At 44.9% G+C, this 19,021-nt stretch overlaps 1 long non-coding RNA gene across 2 annotated transcripts; it reads left to right on the top strand.

The window, feature by feature from the left end:
* Positions 1 to 6,596: 6,596 nt before the first annotated feature.
* LOC144761924 (uncharacterized) lies at positions 6,597 to 7,678 on the top strand. Of its 2 annotated transcripts, XR_013595950.1 has the most exons (4): positions 6,597 to 6,696; positions 6,800 to 6,853; positions 6,941 to 7,236; positions 7,328 to 7,678. It is a non-coding gene; the product is annotated as an uncharacterized LOC144761924 (long non-coding RNA). The 2 variants fall into 2 exon arrangements; XR_013595949.1 differs by having other exon boundaries at positions 6,941 to 7,678.
* Positions 7,679 to 19,021: the final 11,343 nt, after the last annotated feature.

Below are 19,021 nucleotides of genomic sequence, written 5' to 3'. Positions count from 1 at the left end.
TTAAGGTTGCTTGTCGCTCCTTCTACATTTAAACCCGCTACTGTTGTTTCTACTGGGGGACGTGTGGGTAAAGTATCCTGATCAGTGGCCAAACTTTCCTCTGAAGTGTTCACAGTTGGTTTTTTAAACACCCTTCTTTGCGCGTAGTTATCTGCCCAACTATACACTTCATCAAGTTTATAATCTAGCGTATCACACTTAAATTTGCGCAGTTTCCTTTCATGAACTTCTTTCGTGTATTCCTCTAGTTTTTCATGAATCTCCTTAAGAGTCTTATCCATGTCCTCAGCAGACATGCGTGTTGACAATTCTGTTTTCATGTCACTAATCTCAGCCTCCAACTCTTTTAGAACATTAGACAACTCTTCAACGATCAAGAGTACTAAATCTAGCGAGCACTTATTTAATATCGCAAACCACCGTGCGAGAAATGGTTTGTTAAATTTAAACAACATAGGTCGCAATGAGATTCTCAGCCCCCTAGGAATACGTTTTACCCTATGATACTGTATCAGGGTCGTGGCGTGAAGCCTCTGGTTAATCTCTTTTCGTAGGGTGTACTGTAATTGCTTGATCAATTGCACTGTTGTACCTGGCTTGGTCTTTAAATCCCTGGTTTCTTTTATAAGTGAATAGATATTTTCAGCTTCCTCGGTCGTGTAACCTTTCACATCTGCTTGGTTTTTTGTCATTTGCGCTATCTCATCAAAATCCATGTTTACTGCGGGTGCAAATTATAAATGGAGCTAAAACGGTAATAAAAAATGTATCATCCCCAGTTTGGGACTTCTATGCAATTAGCAAGAAGGAGCATCACATTGCAATATACTCAATATGCCAGGCGAATGTTCAGCGAGGTAAGCCAACTGCCGCCCTTCTTTGCTGGCAATGGGTGTGGTGATTTCCACTGGGCGGGATCTATTTTGGGTGGAATGGATCGGGGTTGGGGAGCTGGAACACTAGGTTGGAAAGGGTTGAAAAATGTAAAGGAGGGTCATCTGAATTTGATTATTGTTTTGACTTTGAAAGGTCATTGCAGGAATCGGTGATGTTGGATTTAATAATATTCAATAATTATATTACTTATATTATACATACTCGACACAGAATTTCAGTCTATAAAGCTTGAATTTTTAACTCACCCCCAGTGATAAGTAAAATTACATTTTGGAATGGCAGAGGGCTCAATAATGTAACTAAAAGGTGACTTGTAAAAAAAACGATCAAAGTATATAAGCCTTGGATTGTGACTCTTACAGAGATAGCCTAAAAGGACTGATTACTTTACAGGCAACTTGATTTTTTATCTGCTATCATTACAAAACAGCGAGTTTCTGATAGAGCAGGGCTATACTTGTCACTAAATTGACGCCTTTTAAAATCAGTAGAACAATGGAGGATAGATAAAGGAGGTGGGGTATTGAGATTGATCAAATCACCTATAATATCTGCATGCTCTATAGGCCAAACCAGGACTATTCTCGGATGTCTGATGCAATGTCTACAGGTCTCTTAGGCTGGCCAGGATTGTTAATAGTCATGAGGGATTTTAATTGTATTTTTGAATATGAAAGGGACAGGACAAATCAATGTGCTCATCCACAAATTACTAAGATTCTTAATTCTATCATCGCATTGATGAGTATACAGGCATTGATCGGCATCTGGTTAGCACTTAAACCTAAGGAATCTGATTTATCTCACCACTCACACTTTCATAAACACTATATGTGAATTGACATAATCTTGGTCTCACGAAATATGCTTTATAATACTGACATCTAGCTATGTCTCAAGATGGTGTGGATCATAATCCTCTTATTCTGACACTTTCCATTCTCTGCCCCTTTTGAAAAACCCTACGCCAGGATTCTCCTGCTGAAATTAGCATCAAATCTGGCTCTATTTTAAAGTTCTAGTTTCCGTGTCACCAACAAGGTGGTGTATAGTACAGGCTGGAAACCCCCTGCCAGAGTGAAACCAATGAGGATGCTTATTAGAAGCAAAAATAGGAAAATGCCATCTAAACTGACACGGTTCTGAATATATGTGGTGAATGAACCCTTCCCAAATGTTACAGAGCACCACAATTCAATCAATAAGCAGCTGAGGACATTTGGCCAACAGAAGGAAGACCAAAAATACATCAAATGGATAGAATACAAACCAAGAAGCAACTGTGCTTATCTCCTGCTGCCTTCTATCACAATGGCCGTAAAGGAGCTACTGCCTAGCCGTTAGTAAGATGGCACCATGTCAGCTGTCTTTACACAAAACTTGGGGAAAGGCCAAGAGGGGTACTAAAACAGAGGTTCTTGCACGACTGGAGCACATGCCTTTGACCAATGATTCAGGTGAAATTTGCACTGAAAATTATATGCAACAAGATAATTTTGGGTCATAAGTAACTCCTATGTTTGGCAAAGGGAGTCAAGAAACTACTATCCTCACCTACCATCATGAAATAACAGCCACCAGTGAATGCTGTGAAGAATTAGCTAACTTTTTCACTGAGAAAAGAACGAACATTGAACAATCTCTTGCCTACTCAACAAGTCTCTTCCCTTAGCCTCCCCACTCTGACGACGCACCCATCTCCATAAGAACTCTCCCTCGAGTCTCTACTTCAGACCTGAGTGACCTACAGATAACTAAAGCCAATAATGATCTCCTCCTTCCTAAAAACAATGCCAATTGGTCAGAACTCAAACCATTAACAGAAGGTGAAGTCCACAAGATAAATGCAAACTTGAAACCCACGTCCATACTCCCGACCACCTCCCCTCCACCCTAGTACAGAACTTTACCTACATCATCCCTTTATTCTGGACCAAAATGATCCATGCTTCCCTCATATCAGGCTGTGTACTTAACTTTCTCCAACTAGTCCAAATCACACCCATTCTCAAAAAACCTGGGGTGGATCCTAACGACCTCAACAACTTCAGACCCGTCACCAGCTTTCCTTTCTTAGCAAAAGCGATCGAAAAGTGTGTCCTGATACAACCAACCCATCGATAAATTCAACCTCTACAATACCTTCCAATTAGGATTTAGAAAAGGTTGTAGCACAAAAACTGCTATGCTCAACATATCAGGTGACATTCTGAGAACCTTAGATGATGACGATTCGTGCCTTCAAATCCTACTCAACTTATCAGTGGCATTTGACACAGTTAATCACCAGGCTTTACATGAGACCCTCAAGAATTGACCTGGAATCAATGGCACACTCTCTCTCAACTACCAGTTTCACAAGGCATTCCACAAGGCTCTATCCTTTCTACGGCCCTTTTTAATTTCTTCATGGAACCCCTCATAAGCATTCTGAACCAAGTGGGTATCAAATACCACTTATACACCAATGACACACAACATTACTACACAATATCATCTCATAGAGACAGTAGTGATTTGAATACTACACTAAACAAGCTACAATCCTATCTTGGCTAACTGCCAACCCCTTAAAGCTGAACCCCAAAAAAACTGAACTTCTACTCTATTCTCTCAAGAACAAGCCTTTTCCAATCCAAGGAATGACTTGTGAATGTGGAGACTGTTCTCTTTCAGTCTCCAACTCTGTCAAGTTCATGGGGATCATCCTTGACAAAAGCATGTCAATGAAAGAACACATCAACAACTCAGCCAGCACTCTACCCCTTAAAACATCACAAGAAAATTAAACAGTTTATCCCCCCTGACAATCTAAAGACTGTAGTACAATCTCTTGCTCAAAGCTCGACTACGGTAATGCCATCATCACTGGGATCCGGAAAAGTCACCTTGAGTCTATGAGTACAGCTCTTAATACAGAAGCCTGACTCTTCACAGAAACCAAACGGTTCAACTACATCTCACCTGCTCTCAAGAGTCTCAGTTTGCTCCCCATAGAAGGAAGTTGCATCTTCAAGACAGCTTGTATGACCCACAAAGCCCTTCACACTGATAACCCGAATTATCTGAAAAACAAACTATCAAGAGAGGGAAGAAGTCGGACCCTGAGAAAATTCAACTAACTGCCCAGAGAAACTCCAAATCACTTCTCCTCATCCCTCCCAAACTTAAAAAAACAACAACCCAGAAGCGTTCGTTCTCAAGGTACGCCCCAAGGATTTGGAACTCTCTTCCTAAAGATCTCCGCTGCAATTGCTCCTATACTTGTTTCAAATGGAACGTCAAATCTATTGCTGAACAAAACTGCAACCCACTACCAACCTGGTTCATGTTCCCACCACACAGACAGGATTACTCGTTACGGTTGTTTCACCCACTCACCAGGCAAATTTGTGGCTAACCCCACGGTATATTGTTGTATTATTCTTACTCTCTGATATACCTATAATGATGTTTTGTTTTATTTCGTCCGGCTACACTATGTCAACCCTTACAAACCATCTTCAAAGCTGTTTGGAACCTGTTCACGAATATTGTAAAGCGCTCTGATGGCCTTGGGTCTAGGTAGCACTATTTATAAACCTCTCAAATAAATACATTAATAAATAAATACTTTTGATTTGATCAAGAAAAAGGGTTATGAGAAAACAAATCTGTGTTTTTTTTAATGTGATGGACAGCCAAATGGTACGAGTACATTGTTTAAGAAAACAGCTATTTCGTTCTTCTTTAGACAAATGTATTACAATAAACATTGGAAAATCAGTTTATATCAGTAGTTCATTGATTTAAAAAGGTAGTCAGAAGAAAACTTTTTTGACAATTTGCATATTTGTATCGGGCTTTTTTTTTGCTTAGCAGGGCAAAGTGGATTAAACATGTTTATTAATCAGATGAGGGTCACTTCATGGTGAAACACCTAAACCAGTCGTCACTTTACTTATGCCAGCATGTAATGTTGTCTGCCAGTATCGTGTTGCATAGCAACAGAGAGGACTCGTTCTGGACGAAATAAATGAAATATGTTCCAAAGTAATACACACGCACATGACACATCAGTAGAGCCAGCACTGGCTATCTCCATGGCCAAGTTTGTTTAATGATATTAGACACATTTGCATTTTTACAACTATTCTTGGTCAGCACTCTCATTTTATAATTTAACCGCTGAAGTTAGAAGCCGCAAAGTAAAGCAAGTGTTTGGTGGTCTGTATATGGAATACGAAATGTGTTCACATGCAATGCCAAAGTCCCTGGGCCAGTGCAGCTCCCCCCACTAATAGTTTAACATGGGGCACTGGCAATTCTCTGTTCGTGATGTGCATGAGAGCGCCAAGCATCCTGGAGAGTGAAGTGTGGGTGGGTAGAGTGCGTTAAAAGCTGAGTTTAGTACTTTAGCTTTTACACCCTGTCTGCTTAGTTTGCTAATGTAGGTTGGCTGCAGTTTCTTCCTGAGACTTTAAAAGCAATGTATTGCTTAATCTTGAGCAATGTCAGTGAGGATTTAAATTAATCTGTGTTATTATTATTATTATTAGTAGTAGTATTAGTATTAGCATTAGTAGTAGCAGTAGTAATCAACTGGTCGAAATGAGGACAGTGTAAAGCATGCCCATTGGTACAGGACACCATACGATTTACACACAACAATCACACACACGAGCTACAGGAGCATACTAACTGTAATAGTGCAGGGGTCATATATGCTATAATTTGCCCATGCAATTTATGTACATAGGCCAAACAATCCAAAAAGCCAAATGCCGCATTATGCACCACTGTAGCCGTATCAGATGCCAGACACCGGGGGCACCCTTGGTGGACCACTTCACCAAGTTTGGACACAAACCTGACAGCATCAAATGGTGGGTGGTAGAAAAGGTAAAACCAAATCCCAGGGGCAGAGATTTTACTAACATTCTGAACACCCGTGAGTGCCGCTTCATACAGCAGTTCGATACTATCACACATGGCCTCAACGAGTATGAGGAGCTTAACAGACAGGTCTCTACCCTGATTAATGGCTAGAGCACTATGTAACCTTAAGGATGGTCCACAGTAACCCAAAATGCATAGCCCCCTATGAGCTAAATTGTCCTCGTGAGGAATAGGACCCTGATGACTTGTTATCCAGCACACACCGACAACACCGGTGGTGGTCATGACATGTTTCAATGCATAGTGACCTCTAGTTCCTCCAGCAAGACTTATACAACTTGTATTAACTCTGCACCTTTGGAACTCAATGTGTAACCAAATCCGTATAAACACCTGTAACACCACAGCCGCCATTGATGTTGTTAGGATAATTGTGTTTTTTAACCCACATGTAAAAAAGTAAAGTGTTGCCTTAAAATCACCTGTTTCCCACTTGTACAACATATAACCTAATTGTGCTTTGATATGACATAGCAGCCATGTATGTTGGGAAGATCGCTCCTTACCCCGCAAAATGAGAATGTCGAGTATTACTACCTTGTACTAGAACCACCTTATGTCCACTGGAATATGTTCCCTAGAGGGCAACTTATAAATGTCATCCTAACGGTGTTTTGTAGATATCCAATATTCGCGCTAATAAGAATTATCCAGATATACTCATGCAACCGCACTGTATGACTAGTACAGATGTCCCGTAGTCTTTCCTCCGTTGCCCATAGACGCGCGCTGTCACTGGCGTGCATGAACGCGCTTTCACTGGTGTACGTGCACATCAGAGAAACGTTTATAACGTCCTCACTGTGGCACGTCCGTTTGAACGGTTTCCCAAAAGCGGAGCAAAGACGCCATCTATTGCAGGTGAGAGGCCCCCCTCTCCTAGATATACTGCCTAAACGAGGTGGCTAACAGACGCCCACATAGGAATAGGCCCATCTAATGTCTATGTATATTCTTTTAACAGTGACCTCACCGGCACTTTTTGACGAAGAGGAAGTCCTTACCTCTTCTTACTGGGGTAAGTGCACGTTGTGCACCATATCTGCAATTGTTTTATTTATGTTCATTCGAACAATCTGACTTATGGAAGCTCCTCTCATTCCAGGTGAGGATGCTGCCCCCCTCCCAAGGAAACGGTACACCATTGCAGTGACCACACCATATACCCATTAAGGAAAAGGTCGGATCAATTGAATGGGGTAAATGGTGTCGCCCTATCCACACTAAGTAGACAGCTCATCGTATGATGGATATTGGGCCCTAATTATAGCCTCTCCACACACAGATCAAGAATCAGCTACGGAAGAACACGTAGGTCTTGGCGAATGATATACCTGGGACATATCTTAAGATGCCCTGCTTGGAATATTGACTAGCCCGACTACCCTGATCTCCACATGGGTGAGTCACTGACATTGCTAGATTAGAATAGTCGTCTAATGGAATGTCCATGAATTATGCACAACCCTTATACCATACCCTTTATACCTAGGAGGTTGACACCATTCTGGTACTGAGGTTGCCCTGCCGTCCTGAAGAAGACCCGCATGCTGAGGCTCCCATTAACCCCTAAGCATCTAAGTCGGGTCGAAACATCGTCGCCCCCATATACCCTCTTGGACCACGCATAAACTCTAATCTGAAAACGTGATACAAATAGAATTTTGATGGTTAAACAGTAATGAAATGTACTATGTGTAAATCTTATATGTGGCCAAGATACGAGTGACTGGAATTAATGAACGTGTGCATGTCTTTTTTTTAAAAACGTCACCAACTCTTGCTTTTTTCACTCACCCCTTTCAATTCCTGAGCACTTCTCCTTTGCACATTCTTTTGAGCATCCTCCTTATGTACCTAAGTGTCATGAACTATTTTTGATTTACAAAACAATTACTGAAATTTGGTACAATAAAAATGTGGTTATTCTCCAACATGTCATCCTGGGTTGTTGCATTTTCTGTCTAAATGTTTGTATTGAATACTATGAGCAAGTGAAGGAAGGCTCACAATAAGGAACCTACAATTATAAATTTGATTAATTCTATAATCCAATTCAGGTCTAGGACCATTGTTTTTGATACTGGAATATAGAGAGCATTAATATTTCAAACTAAATACAATTAGTTACTGGGTTTCAACAAATGTAAAAACAAAGGAATACAACTTATGGAAAGATGGTGGGGTATTTTTACAGAATAATATATTACAACATTATCAAAATCAAATTCTAGTTACTATGAACTGGTAAAACGTATGTGCTATTAAGAACGACTCTAAATATTTGACCTCCACGATAAATTACGGTGAGCAAACTTTTACTGATCATCAGTGGCAGGGTGCTTCGCTTTCCGCTGAGGGCAAGCATTTTCAGTTAATAAAAATGAAATATTCAGACTGAACCTATTAAACATAGTAACATATTATGCATAAAATAACATGAAAATGCTGCTCTGGAAGTTCAACATTTGAGTCTTCACCCTTGCACCTAATGGAGAAGGGTTATGCTCTTAAAGGCATTTGTTTACCAACACCGTGGTCATCTTCAATGTGTTCTAGTACAAGGAGATGGCTGTGCTCTTCCAGACAGATTACTGCAGATGAAGGCTTCAGCTATTTTACAGATTTCCGGACAAAACGTTTATTTCGAGAATCCGACCTGTAATTTAAACATTCATTTTCAGCGGATGTATGACACTACAACGCATGCATTTACATCGCATGCCTTTACAACGCAAGTATTACATTGCAGTCCATTACAACGCATAGTGCTTTTGGGCGCTGGATAGTGAATAGTTTAATTTACTATTCCAACTCCAGTCCCCGTGGACACTAGGGAAGGTTATTGGATAGTAAATTAACCTATTCCCTATCCTAGAGCGCCCCCCAGAGCAATGCGTTGTAATAGTTTGCGTTGTAATGGTTGCGTTGTAAAGGCTCTACGATGTAAAAGTTGCGTTGTAAGTGTTGTTTCAGCATATGCCAATAACACAAAAACTAAGCAATAATCGACAAAGCATGTGAGATATGCTTTGTTTAATATCATGGCAATCACCCTCATTCACTCCACTATATAGCCAATGCATACTAAGGTATTGAATGGAAGTGGGCTCACCAATCCACTGAATAGTAAAATTAAGTCAAGTGTTCAGATATCTACAAGGAATTTGTTTGAGGCTTCTCTACATAACATTACTTTCAATCCTACATGACACACAGTAAGTGGTTGAAGAGTTATTGATTATTGCTCTTAAAAATAACAGAACTTGCTATTATTCAGCTCTAAGGTCTCAACTGCACATTGAAGTCCCCAATTAGATAAATATAAAGTGCTCTACTTGTTTTTCTGTCTGGCACTCATTATTGGATGTGTATTTGTTCGGAAATAAGCTATATTATAAATACCAGTGATTGTCTATACTCCCCCCCCCCAAATCCATGCACATCACCAACATGATCTGGCCATGCACTGAAATCCTTCAGTATTCTACTGCAACAATAGAGTTACCAGAAGTTATGTCATGTATCTTTTGACCATTAGTGACCTGTGAGGGTTTTTGTTTGTTTCATATTTCTTTATTTTGGCGATACACAAAAAGGAAACAGAGGACAGGGTATATCAAACATTACAACACTGGCAGCCTAGCGAAACCATTACACATATGGGCACGGTAGAAACACAACTGGGGCACAGCAACACCACAGCCCAGAGTGACTGGCAACAGGCAGGCTAGCTGGGGACAAGGGGAGGGCAGGGTGAGGGTCAGAAGGGTAGGGGACACCCATGAGCCCGGGGGAGGGGTAAGGGGCAGAGATGAGAAAAGAGTATGGGAGGAATGAGCAAGAAGGAGGAAAGAGGAGAAAGGAGGGGGGAAGGAGAACTGCAGATAAGTGAAGGAAGAAAGAAGAAAGAGATATAGGGAGAGCGCGAAAATAGGAGAGAGAGGCAAGAGAGGGACCAAGGAAAGGGAAGCAAAGGAAGGGAGGGGGAGGGAAGGGCTCAAGGAGGCAAAGAGAGAGTAAGCAGGGGTAAGGGAGGTGGGAATAGGGAGGCTCAAGGGTAGTCCCGGGGAAATGGCCACGAAGCAGGCAGCCAAAGAACGGCAGGCAGGGGCCAGATCAGGTCCAAAGAGGCACGATTACGCCGCAGATCCAGTCGTCAAGCAACCGACGAACAGCAGAACCTCACTCAATGTGGCACCGACCACCCCCCAGAAAGGCCAGACAGTGAGGCAGTCACAGAAGATGTGGTCCAGGCCGCACCGATCACTGTTGCAGCTCCAGCAGTTAGAGTGGGGCAGCGGTCTGCAACTTTGTTGGGTTCCAGTGCTGTCATGAAGCGATTTGAAGAGGCAAAATTTCAGCTGTGCTTCCTAGGTACCGCAGTCTAGTGCCTCCAGTAGTTCTGCTCAATAATCCAACTGTAGGCGGGCTTTCTATTTGGTGCACAGGCTGTTCAACAGCGGTAAGGAATACAAATGATGAGTCAAGAGGCTATACAAGCCAGTGATCACTCCCCCGGAAGTGTCCCCACATCCTGAGGTATGAAACCATGAGGAAAGGCTGGAGGGATGAGCGTTGTGAACCCAGGCGGTGGGCGAGACCGTGTTTCAGCTGCAGATACCACTAGGAATGGTGAGGTGGGAGGCCATACTGCTCATGGAGTGACGCAAAAAATGTGAGGACTCCCTGGTCAAACACGTGGAGGAGGGGGTGGATCCCCGCAGTGCAGCACATGCTCCATTCAAGCACCCCGCCACCAATGCAAAGGCCGGAATTGCCCCACAAGGATGCACATTTGTGCAAGCAAGCATTCACCGAGATAAAGCGATGGGCTCCTGGCAAAGAGTTAGCCATCACCTGGCTCATCGAAGTCTTAGAGTCAGGGGCAGAGACATCATACCAATAGAGATGGTAAAGCCCCCAAGGGCACTCCAGGTTGGTGTGCTCGAACGTGACCCACATTGGTGGGTCCTAGGTCTTAGGGAGCATGCAGGCACATTGCGCCAAGTGCAGAGTCAGGGCGTATTGCTGACCCAGCTCGCTGCATGAACAGTCAGCTATGAGTCTGCTACTGGCCACCCGGGGCCGAGATGACCCCCATATGAAGGACCTTAAGCTCCTGTCCACCGATGATAAGAGTGAGAGATGCACGAGCAAGGGAAGCATGCCCAGAACATAGGTGAATCTCGGCAAGCTTACCTTCTGAACCGTCTGTGTCCTGCCCCACAATGAGAGACCGAGGTAGGGCCACTTATCATAGTCCAATTTGATGCGTGCCAGCAGCTGCTTGAAGTTGTCCACCACCATGCAGTACAAACCTCAGTTGATGTAGATCCCAAGGTGTTAAAGAAGTGAGGGCTTTAAATGGAAGGTGTAGACAAACACAGCTGGACGGGTGGTCACTCGAGATTTTGGTAGAGCCTCGCTCTTGTCTCAGTTGATCCAGTACCCCAAGAGGTCCGCAAAGTAGGAAATGATGTCCAGCAAACCCGTGAGTAAATGGAGGATGTCCGAGGGCATGAGTAAGATGTCATCCATGAAAAGGTATAAAGTCAACAGCCCACAAGGTTTGGGATGCTAGTTAACCGCACGGATTGGCAGAGAGAGGCAGCCAGGGGTTCCATGGTGAGGAGGAACAGAAGGGGCAGCAACAAACAGCACTGCCGGGTCCCCCAGCAGACTGGGAAGGGGTCTGAAAGGAAACACTCACAGTAGACCCAGGCAGTGGAGCCACCGGGCCTTAGCTATGAAACCCTTGCTGAAGACGAATCTCCAGAGTGTCACAAAGAGGTACCCCAACTCATTTGCTTTTTTAGCGCCCAAGGAGAGGACTAGGACATCTTCAGGCCTATCCTTTGCAGACTATAATGTGTGGGCCAGAGTGTGGAGGTGCTCCCAAGTTGAGAACCCAGGGATAAACCCCACCTTTGAGTGGTGGATCAATGTTGGGATCACCGACCGGAGGCGGGCCACCAGAACCCCAGCCAGGATGTTAGTGTCCCAATTGAGCAGAGATATGGGCCGGTAGCTGCCACAGAGGAGAGGGTCCTTCCCGGGCTTAGGGAGGACCGTGATCAGAGCCTGATTCAAGATATACCCAAGGAAACCTGTGTGCTCTGCGTCTTGGAAGGCCTCATAGCGGGAATCTACCACCTCCTCAAATGCCCACTTGTTAAACTCCGCCGGGAAGCCATCCTCTCCTGGGGCTATATGGTACAGGAGGTTCGAGATGTCTTGCCTGATTTACACCTTGGTGATCTTTCCTCATAGCAGGTCTCTGTCCAGCTCATTGAGACAGAGGACATGCACTTTGTCAAAGAAGCCGTCCATGGGTGTAGGGTCCACTGCCACCTCTGGGTTGTGTGGACCTGGTAGAAATCTGTGAACTCTGTCATGATGTCCTGTGGTTAGCTGCGGATGGTGCCCCTGCAGACCTAATGGCTTGGATAGCCAATGCTGCCTCCTGTTGGAGCAACTGAGCCGCCAGTAGTCTCTCTGCCCTCTCACCTTGCTCGTAGTGTAGGCCCTTCAACTGTTGAAATGCATACTCAGCCCTGGAAGTATAAATCGCATTGAGGTACATGAAGGCCTTTTCTAGTGCCGGAGAGGGACGAGAGGTTTGCAGTATAGAGGCAGGTGCGAGACGCAATGTCATCTTGAAGGGCCCTCTCCTGTGCCGTCCTCTGTTGCCATTAACTGGCCCCAAATGGTCACATTGGTGGCCGCCCACAAGGTAGGCAGGGAGACGACTGACCCTTTGTTGTGGTCCAAGTCGGAGCAAATGTGGGTTTTTTCCAGGGGTGGGGTGATAGTGTGAGACATTGAGGTGTCATGGTTTGCCCAGGGAGGACAGTGCCAGATCCAGGGAAAATAGGAGTGCGCCCTTGAGGATCTGCATGTCCCAGGAGAGGGCCACCACCAGTTGGGAGACTAAAATGTAATTCAGATGAGATTGGGTACCATATACTGGTGAGAAAAAAGTGAACTACCTTTCCGCGTGGTGCAAGATTCGCCAAAGGCCTACAAGAGCATGGTCCACGACAATGTTCCTCAAAAGAGCCTGTTCCACATTATAGCAAACATGCCAGTGCAGTCTAATGCCACATCTCAGGTCAGGTTCCAATCCCCCCTATGAGTCAAGGAGTGGCATCGATTTCTAATAGAAGGTGTTTGGACCCCGTCAGTGTATACACAGACCCTGCATAGAGAGTCCTCTCACCGAGATGTACCTTGACAAATGCTTACCAGCAATCTGGGTTGGTCCATGTCTTGAGGACGGTAAGGGGCAAGGATTTACGCAGGAGATTGCCACACCGCATTTCCGAGGTTGTCTGGGTCCATCAGATATTGAGGAGAGGTGGCAGCTGTATATAACTTCCCCACCCAATTACTTTGCAATTTCTCTGACTCCACGTGGGAGAAGTTGGATCCCTTGAGGAGGGTCACATTAACTCATTTGAATGGAGGTATGCCAGTACCTTGTTGCTCTTGATAAAATGGGTGCGGGCATTGACATTCCATGAGATGGCATGCAAGGGTTCATCAAGCGCCTTGACGCCCTTGGGTAGATGTGCGCTATATAAATACTTAAATAAATAAATAAGGGTTTGGTAAGGTAGAGAGTGCTGGTTGCCGTCGTGGAGCAGTAGTGCTAAGATGTTAGAGAGGAGGAAGGAAGTGGTGAAGGAGGGGTGAGGAGCACAGGTGGGGAGAGAGGACAGGAAAGGAAGGCAACATAAGGCAGGGAGGGAAAGAGAGGCCGGAGATAAGGCCTGAAACTGAGGGTGGGGCCAGGGAGCACAAGAGAATGGCAGGGAAGAGGGAGGGAGTAGATACAAACCGGTGAGGAGCCCATGTCCAGTGCCTCGGTAAAGTCTAGTAACCTTAAACTGCGGGTCCAAACCTGTGGGCTCATGCAGCACTGGAGGCCCTAGGGAAAGGGAGGAAGTCAGCTAGGACAGCAGTGGAGCCGCAGCGACTGGGGGGAAAGGCCTGGAAGGGGCCACCGAGGCAGGGGAGTGGAGGAGGAGGGTGGTATTAAATGGGCAAAAAGGTTTGCCCAGTCCCTCAGAGGACATCCAGGAATCACAATGGCAAAGGCAATCTCCTGGAGAGCAAGAGGGGACCAACCAGGCCTGCAGGGCTGAAGAGAGGAGCCAACAGAGAGGGTAAAGTAGTGATACAACAGCGGAGCAGGGAGCATGGGGTCTCAGGTCCCAGGAGTGGCAGAGTGCAGTCAGCATATGAGGCAGGGATACAATAGAAAGGATACAAAAGATACAATAGAAGGCCCTAACTGCAGGCAGATGGCACAGAGGGCAGCATAAATAAAGAACATGAAAAGAACATGGGCTGGGCAGAATGGGTAACACTGTGATTGGGTCACTCCGGTCCCCCCACCCTGTCATTGAAGCCAGCTTTTTTGGCCTGCCTAGGCCCGTTCAGAAATCTTGGCATCCATGCTCTCCTAGTGGCAGCCCACCACAGTGATTTCTTGGATGATATGATCATCGTAGGGTCAGGAGAAGCGTGAGATGGAGCAGGTGTGGTCAAAGCAGTGGTCAGCGCAGGGGGCGGGAGACATGGAGCAGGACTGTGAAACAACCTGCGTGAAGAACAGCTAACGGTTCGACTTATCAGAGGGCATCGCAAGTCTGTGGATGGGAGGAGGGTACTCGAGCCCCCACCAGGTCTGTTAGGGTCCTCCGCAGCCAGTTAGGTGGCTCACACTGTTGCCAGGAAGTGTTGGTGTTGGCCCATCTGAATAAGAAGTTGGAAGGAGGAGGAATTGGGAGTGGGCCCAGTGCAGTCCTTCAGCACAGAGGATCCCAAGCCCAGGAGAGGTCCATGTCCCATGGGGCACTGGCTGGCATCAGCTGCTACAGGGGCCTAGGACCCTAGAGTGTACCACTGTCCTGTACCACCCTGGGAGTCAGGGGCGGCTCCTTCATAGGAGCAGAGGAGCATCACCACACTTACATGCTCTCTAAAGCCCCAGAGATAAAAAATAATATGATAATTGATTAAAATGTTATTTTTTATCACCCATCCTGAACAGAGAGTCAGGACGGCATGAGGCCTACTGAGTGAGCAGGGGGGGATGGTGGGCATAGGGATGTCTTTGCACTTGTTTAAAGTGCTCATGTATCTTTGGCTGCTGTCTTGAGACGGCCAGCCATAAATGGGCCCTTCAAACCTCTCAATCCACTGTCTTAAGGCAGCTAGGTTGAGCGCAAGTCCAGGCATCCGGTGCCCTCAGAGTGCTGAGAGATGCCGCTCCCACCAATCAGGACACTTCTCAAAGGCTGGTTAACAGCACATGAGCAGGCCTGGAAGAGTCGAGGGAGTTTGCTGGGGTCTGCACTGCAGTCGCAGCAGAGGAAGTCAGAGCGAGGAGGACTTTGTTAGGATCCGGTAAGTGCTTTGCTTTTTTATTTTGTTTACCCGCCTCCTCACCCTCAGTAGATGCCAGCCACCACTGCAGGGCATACGGGCCATGCATCAGGGCCCTGGAGGCAGCACCTGCTCCAGTCCAATGAGGGGGGTGGGTGCAGAGTCAGTGCAGGCAGGGAACAAGGGTATAGGCAGAACAGGTGAGACCAGGGAGGGGCCATGAGCAGCCAGTCAGTCCAGAGAGTCCAAAGAGAGCCCAAGAGGACCCCAGAAGAGGGGGCAGCCCGGTGTGACCTGGGGGGGCCTAACACACCAGAAGGAAAGTCAATTGGCCCCTCCTTAAGGACAGGTACGCAAAGATCAGTGGCCCCTGACAGAGCCCAAGTCTGAGCAGGCTCACTCCTTCAGGCCTCACGGGGCAACAGGCCATCTCTGCTCATCTCCCACATAAATCAAAAGGCAGGGGAGCTGCTCCACAGTAGATCAGATGGATGGAGAGATGCAAAGAGGGCACACATGGGCGTGCAGTCCTGCCACCACACTGCGTTCTCCTCAGCAGGAGCCCCGACTGGGCCATTCTTAACTTCACATCAGAGTCAAAAGGAGAGAGGGGGCAAACACAGCCCGAGGAGGCAAAGCAGGGTAGGCAGGCCATCTGTTCTGTGACCCGATGAAGGGTGATGAGCTTGCAAGCTGTGTCATAGATCTGCTGCCTGCTCTGTCACAACCTCACACCTCTGTGTGTGGGCTGGGGTAGGCCTGCCGTGTACTGTTGCCACCTACCATATGCTGAGGGAGCTGGTCAACAATGTGGCATGGAGTGCAGGGGGCTTCTCAGTAGGCCAAAAGAGAGCCACACCAGGGTAACAATGGCAGTACTAGAGTGAGCAGCTGATACCTCTGGCTACCAATCATTGACATCAATGCATGCAAAGATTTAGGGCCTCATTTATGAGAAGTGACGCCCTCCTTGCAACATGGTTGATGCGTCATATTTACCATCATGTCGCAAGGATTTACAGATACGTCACTATTTCTGGCGTATCTGTAGGGGCAAAAGTGACGCATTGCTGGAGTGTGTCACAAAAGTGACACAACTCCAGAAATGTGTCCTTTCACATGGTGCAAGCCCTATGTGAAAGGGCCTGCATCAGTCTTACACCTGCTGTGAAGCAGGCGTAAGTTTTTGACGCATTTGCACCCTAAAAGTGGTGCAGTGAAATCTCGTAGATTTCACTGTGTCACGTCTACGAGGGTTACTTCTGTGTGCGCGTTCAATTCCAGTTTCAGCCTCGTAGATGAAGCCGTGTGTACGTGTGTGGACGTGCTCACCAGTGCTGAGACTGTCATGGAGAACAGACTAGCGGAGACATTAACGGGCTCAGGTCCCGGTGGGGATGTATTAAAAGAAAGGTTCTATTGCCGGCCAGAGTGTCACAATCAGTATTTACAACAGATGCTTACAAATTGTATTACGGACAACACAGTGCAGATTACAATTAAATAAGCACATATTAGAGACATCTAAAGTGTTGTGATCAGTATATACAGTGAATAATTGCTAAATACATTGTAGGGATCCAAACAAAATGTACAGTGCATGGAATACAAAAATAAAACGATCACATATTTCGGATATGTACAGAATATATAATGAAAACTATCAATACAGTGTGCAACATCATGGTGTTACAGTGGGGTATATGTACAAAATTGGTACAGTGGGGCTATTGTGCAATCTGGAGAATACAAGGGCAACCATGCCAAATACTGGGGCTATCAGGCATATCTGAACCCACATAAGTAAGTGGGTCTATGAGTACTAGAGCCCTAGTATCTCAATGAATGTCTGTGGTGCCTGGACCGTGAAAAATTGGTAGGAATTAGCCATTGCTTAAGACAGTTACCTGTCTGCTAATTTCCTCAGATTCATTAAGGCCACTTGCGATGGTGTCCAGAGAATGTATCCACCTACATTCACGTTTGCTCAATACACTGGAGAAATTGCCACCCCTGGGGTTGGGTCTAACCTTCTTTATCACCCACCATCTGAAGCTGTCAGTACTATGTTCAAAGGTAGAGAATTGGTCAACCAAGGGTGCGCCCTGTACCTTGCACCTTTTGTGACTGCATTGCTGCAAGATGCGGCATTTGATTTTTTGTGATGTCTGCCCTACGTACATAAAGCCACAGGGGCATCAGATGGCGTATATCACTCCGGCAGAGTTACAATTCAAATTCTGCCGGAGTGATCTACGCCATCTGCATACCAGTATAAGGCCGATCAGCAATTCAGTCACAATACAAAACATTTGCAGTACCGTGATGCTCGAGAGAGTCGCAAGTTCTGTTGTCAATGCATGAATACATCTAGACTACCAATGATAGAGTTCCTACTAAAGGATGGTTTGAAAAATCTAAGAGTCTCAGTCAGAAATTTCCATAAAGGAAATTAAAATCAAGCACGCGAAAAGTAAGCTGGGAAGTTGTCAGCATCTCGGAAGCTCCGTCAAGAGTCTTCTGTAGGTCAGAAAGTAAGTGTTATCTTGAGCTACACAAAGGATAGAATCAAAAGATAGCATAGAGGTATAACCCTCTCAATGCTCTGAGCACTCAGAAGAAAATCTTTGAACGGATGTCAGAAGGGATCTGATTTTTAAAGGTGTGAACACTAAATTATACCACAGAAAGTCTTCTAGGTAACACCCCCTTTGTACGCTTCATCAGGGGTCCATTGTTCATGTCAATTTCTCATGTTGCAGACTACAACATCAGGGGAAAGTCTCATACTGGACATGGGAACAACATCTTCTCATGCACAAATCAGTTTGCAACATTTGCTCAATAGGCCTTGCAGTTGACTCTAAGGTTCCCCATGTTCTTTCGTCAAGGTCTTCTAAGGCTCTTTCTTCAATCTCTAGTACAGTAATGCATCTATTCTACAACTAACAATGCTTGTGAATACGTGAAAGAAATGTGATGTTAGCAGAAAATGGAAAACAGTATTTATGCTGCATGGAGAAATACCGACCTACTTAGGACACGTTAAAGCATTAACTCAGTGGTGCACATTTAATATGCATGTGCACATTTAAACACAAATGAATATACGTTTTTAGTGCATTAGATTCACATGAAGATGTAACATTCAAGAAGTCTTCAAAAGAGATGAGCACATTACATCAACTTCTTATCGTCATAAGTAAAATCACATTCTACATATGTGATGATGATTTGTATCCAGTTATCTAAACAGTAAGTGTTGTTTAATGTATTAAAGCACACATTATGAAAGTTGAATTTCATCTTCATAGTGAGTACATTATCTACTAAATGACGATGGTTTACTTCAATTAATAAATCAATCAATTTTAGTAAACACATAGTGTGAGTAAAATCTATAATCCTACAGTAAATGCACACTTTCATATTTTTGTTATTTTTGATTGAGCAGACAAAGCAACAAAGGATACAGCACTGCATTATGATCAGGACAAATAATATGTTATACATTAACTTGGAGACTAGTAGGTAATCAAACATAGCAGAGAGGAAAAACGCAAGGGAGGGCAGAGAATCCAATTAATGCATTTTTCTAAGCCTTCACATCTAACAATGCACTGGGAATTTAATTTTACAATATAAGATAGATTCTATGTTATAAAGTGCAGGTGTGCTAAAATGCTATTGAAAGAAGAGAATAAAATAAATAGATAAATAAGTCGATAAATTATATTCCCTTGTTAAATCGAATTTAAAGGATTGACTGAGCTATCTATTATTTCCTTTG

This window comes from Lissotriton helveticus, chromosome 6 (assembly GCF_964261635.1).
Source record: "Lissotriton helveticus chromosome 6, aLisHel1.1, whole genome shotgun sequence".
NCBI lineage: Eukaryota > Metazoa > Chordata > Amphibia > Caudata > Salamandridae > Lissotriton > Lissotriton helveticus.
This window is presented reverse-complemented; position numbering and strand designations above follow the sequence as displayed.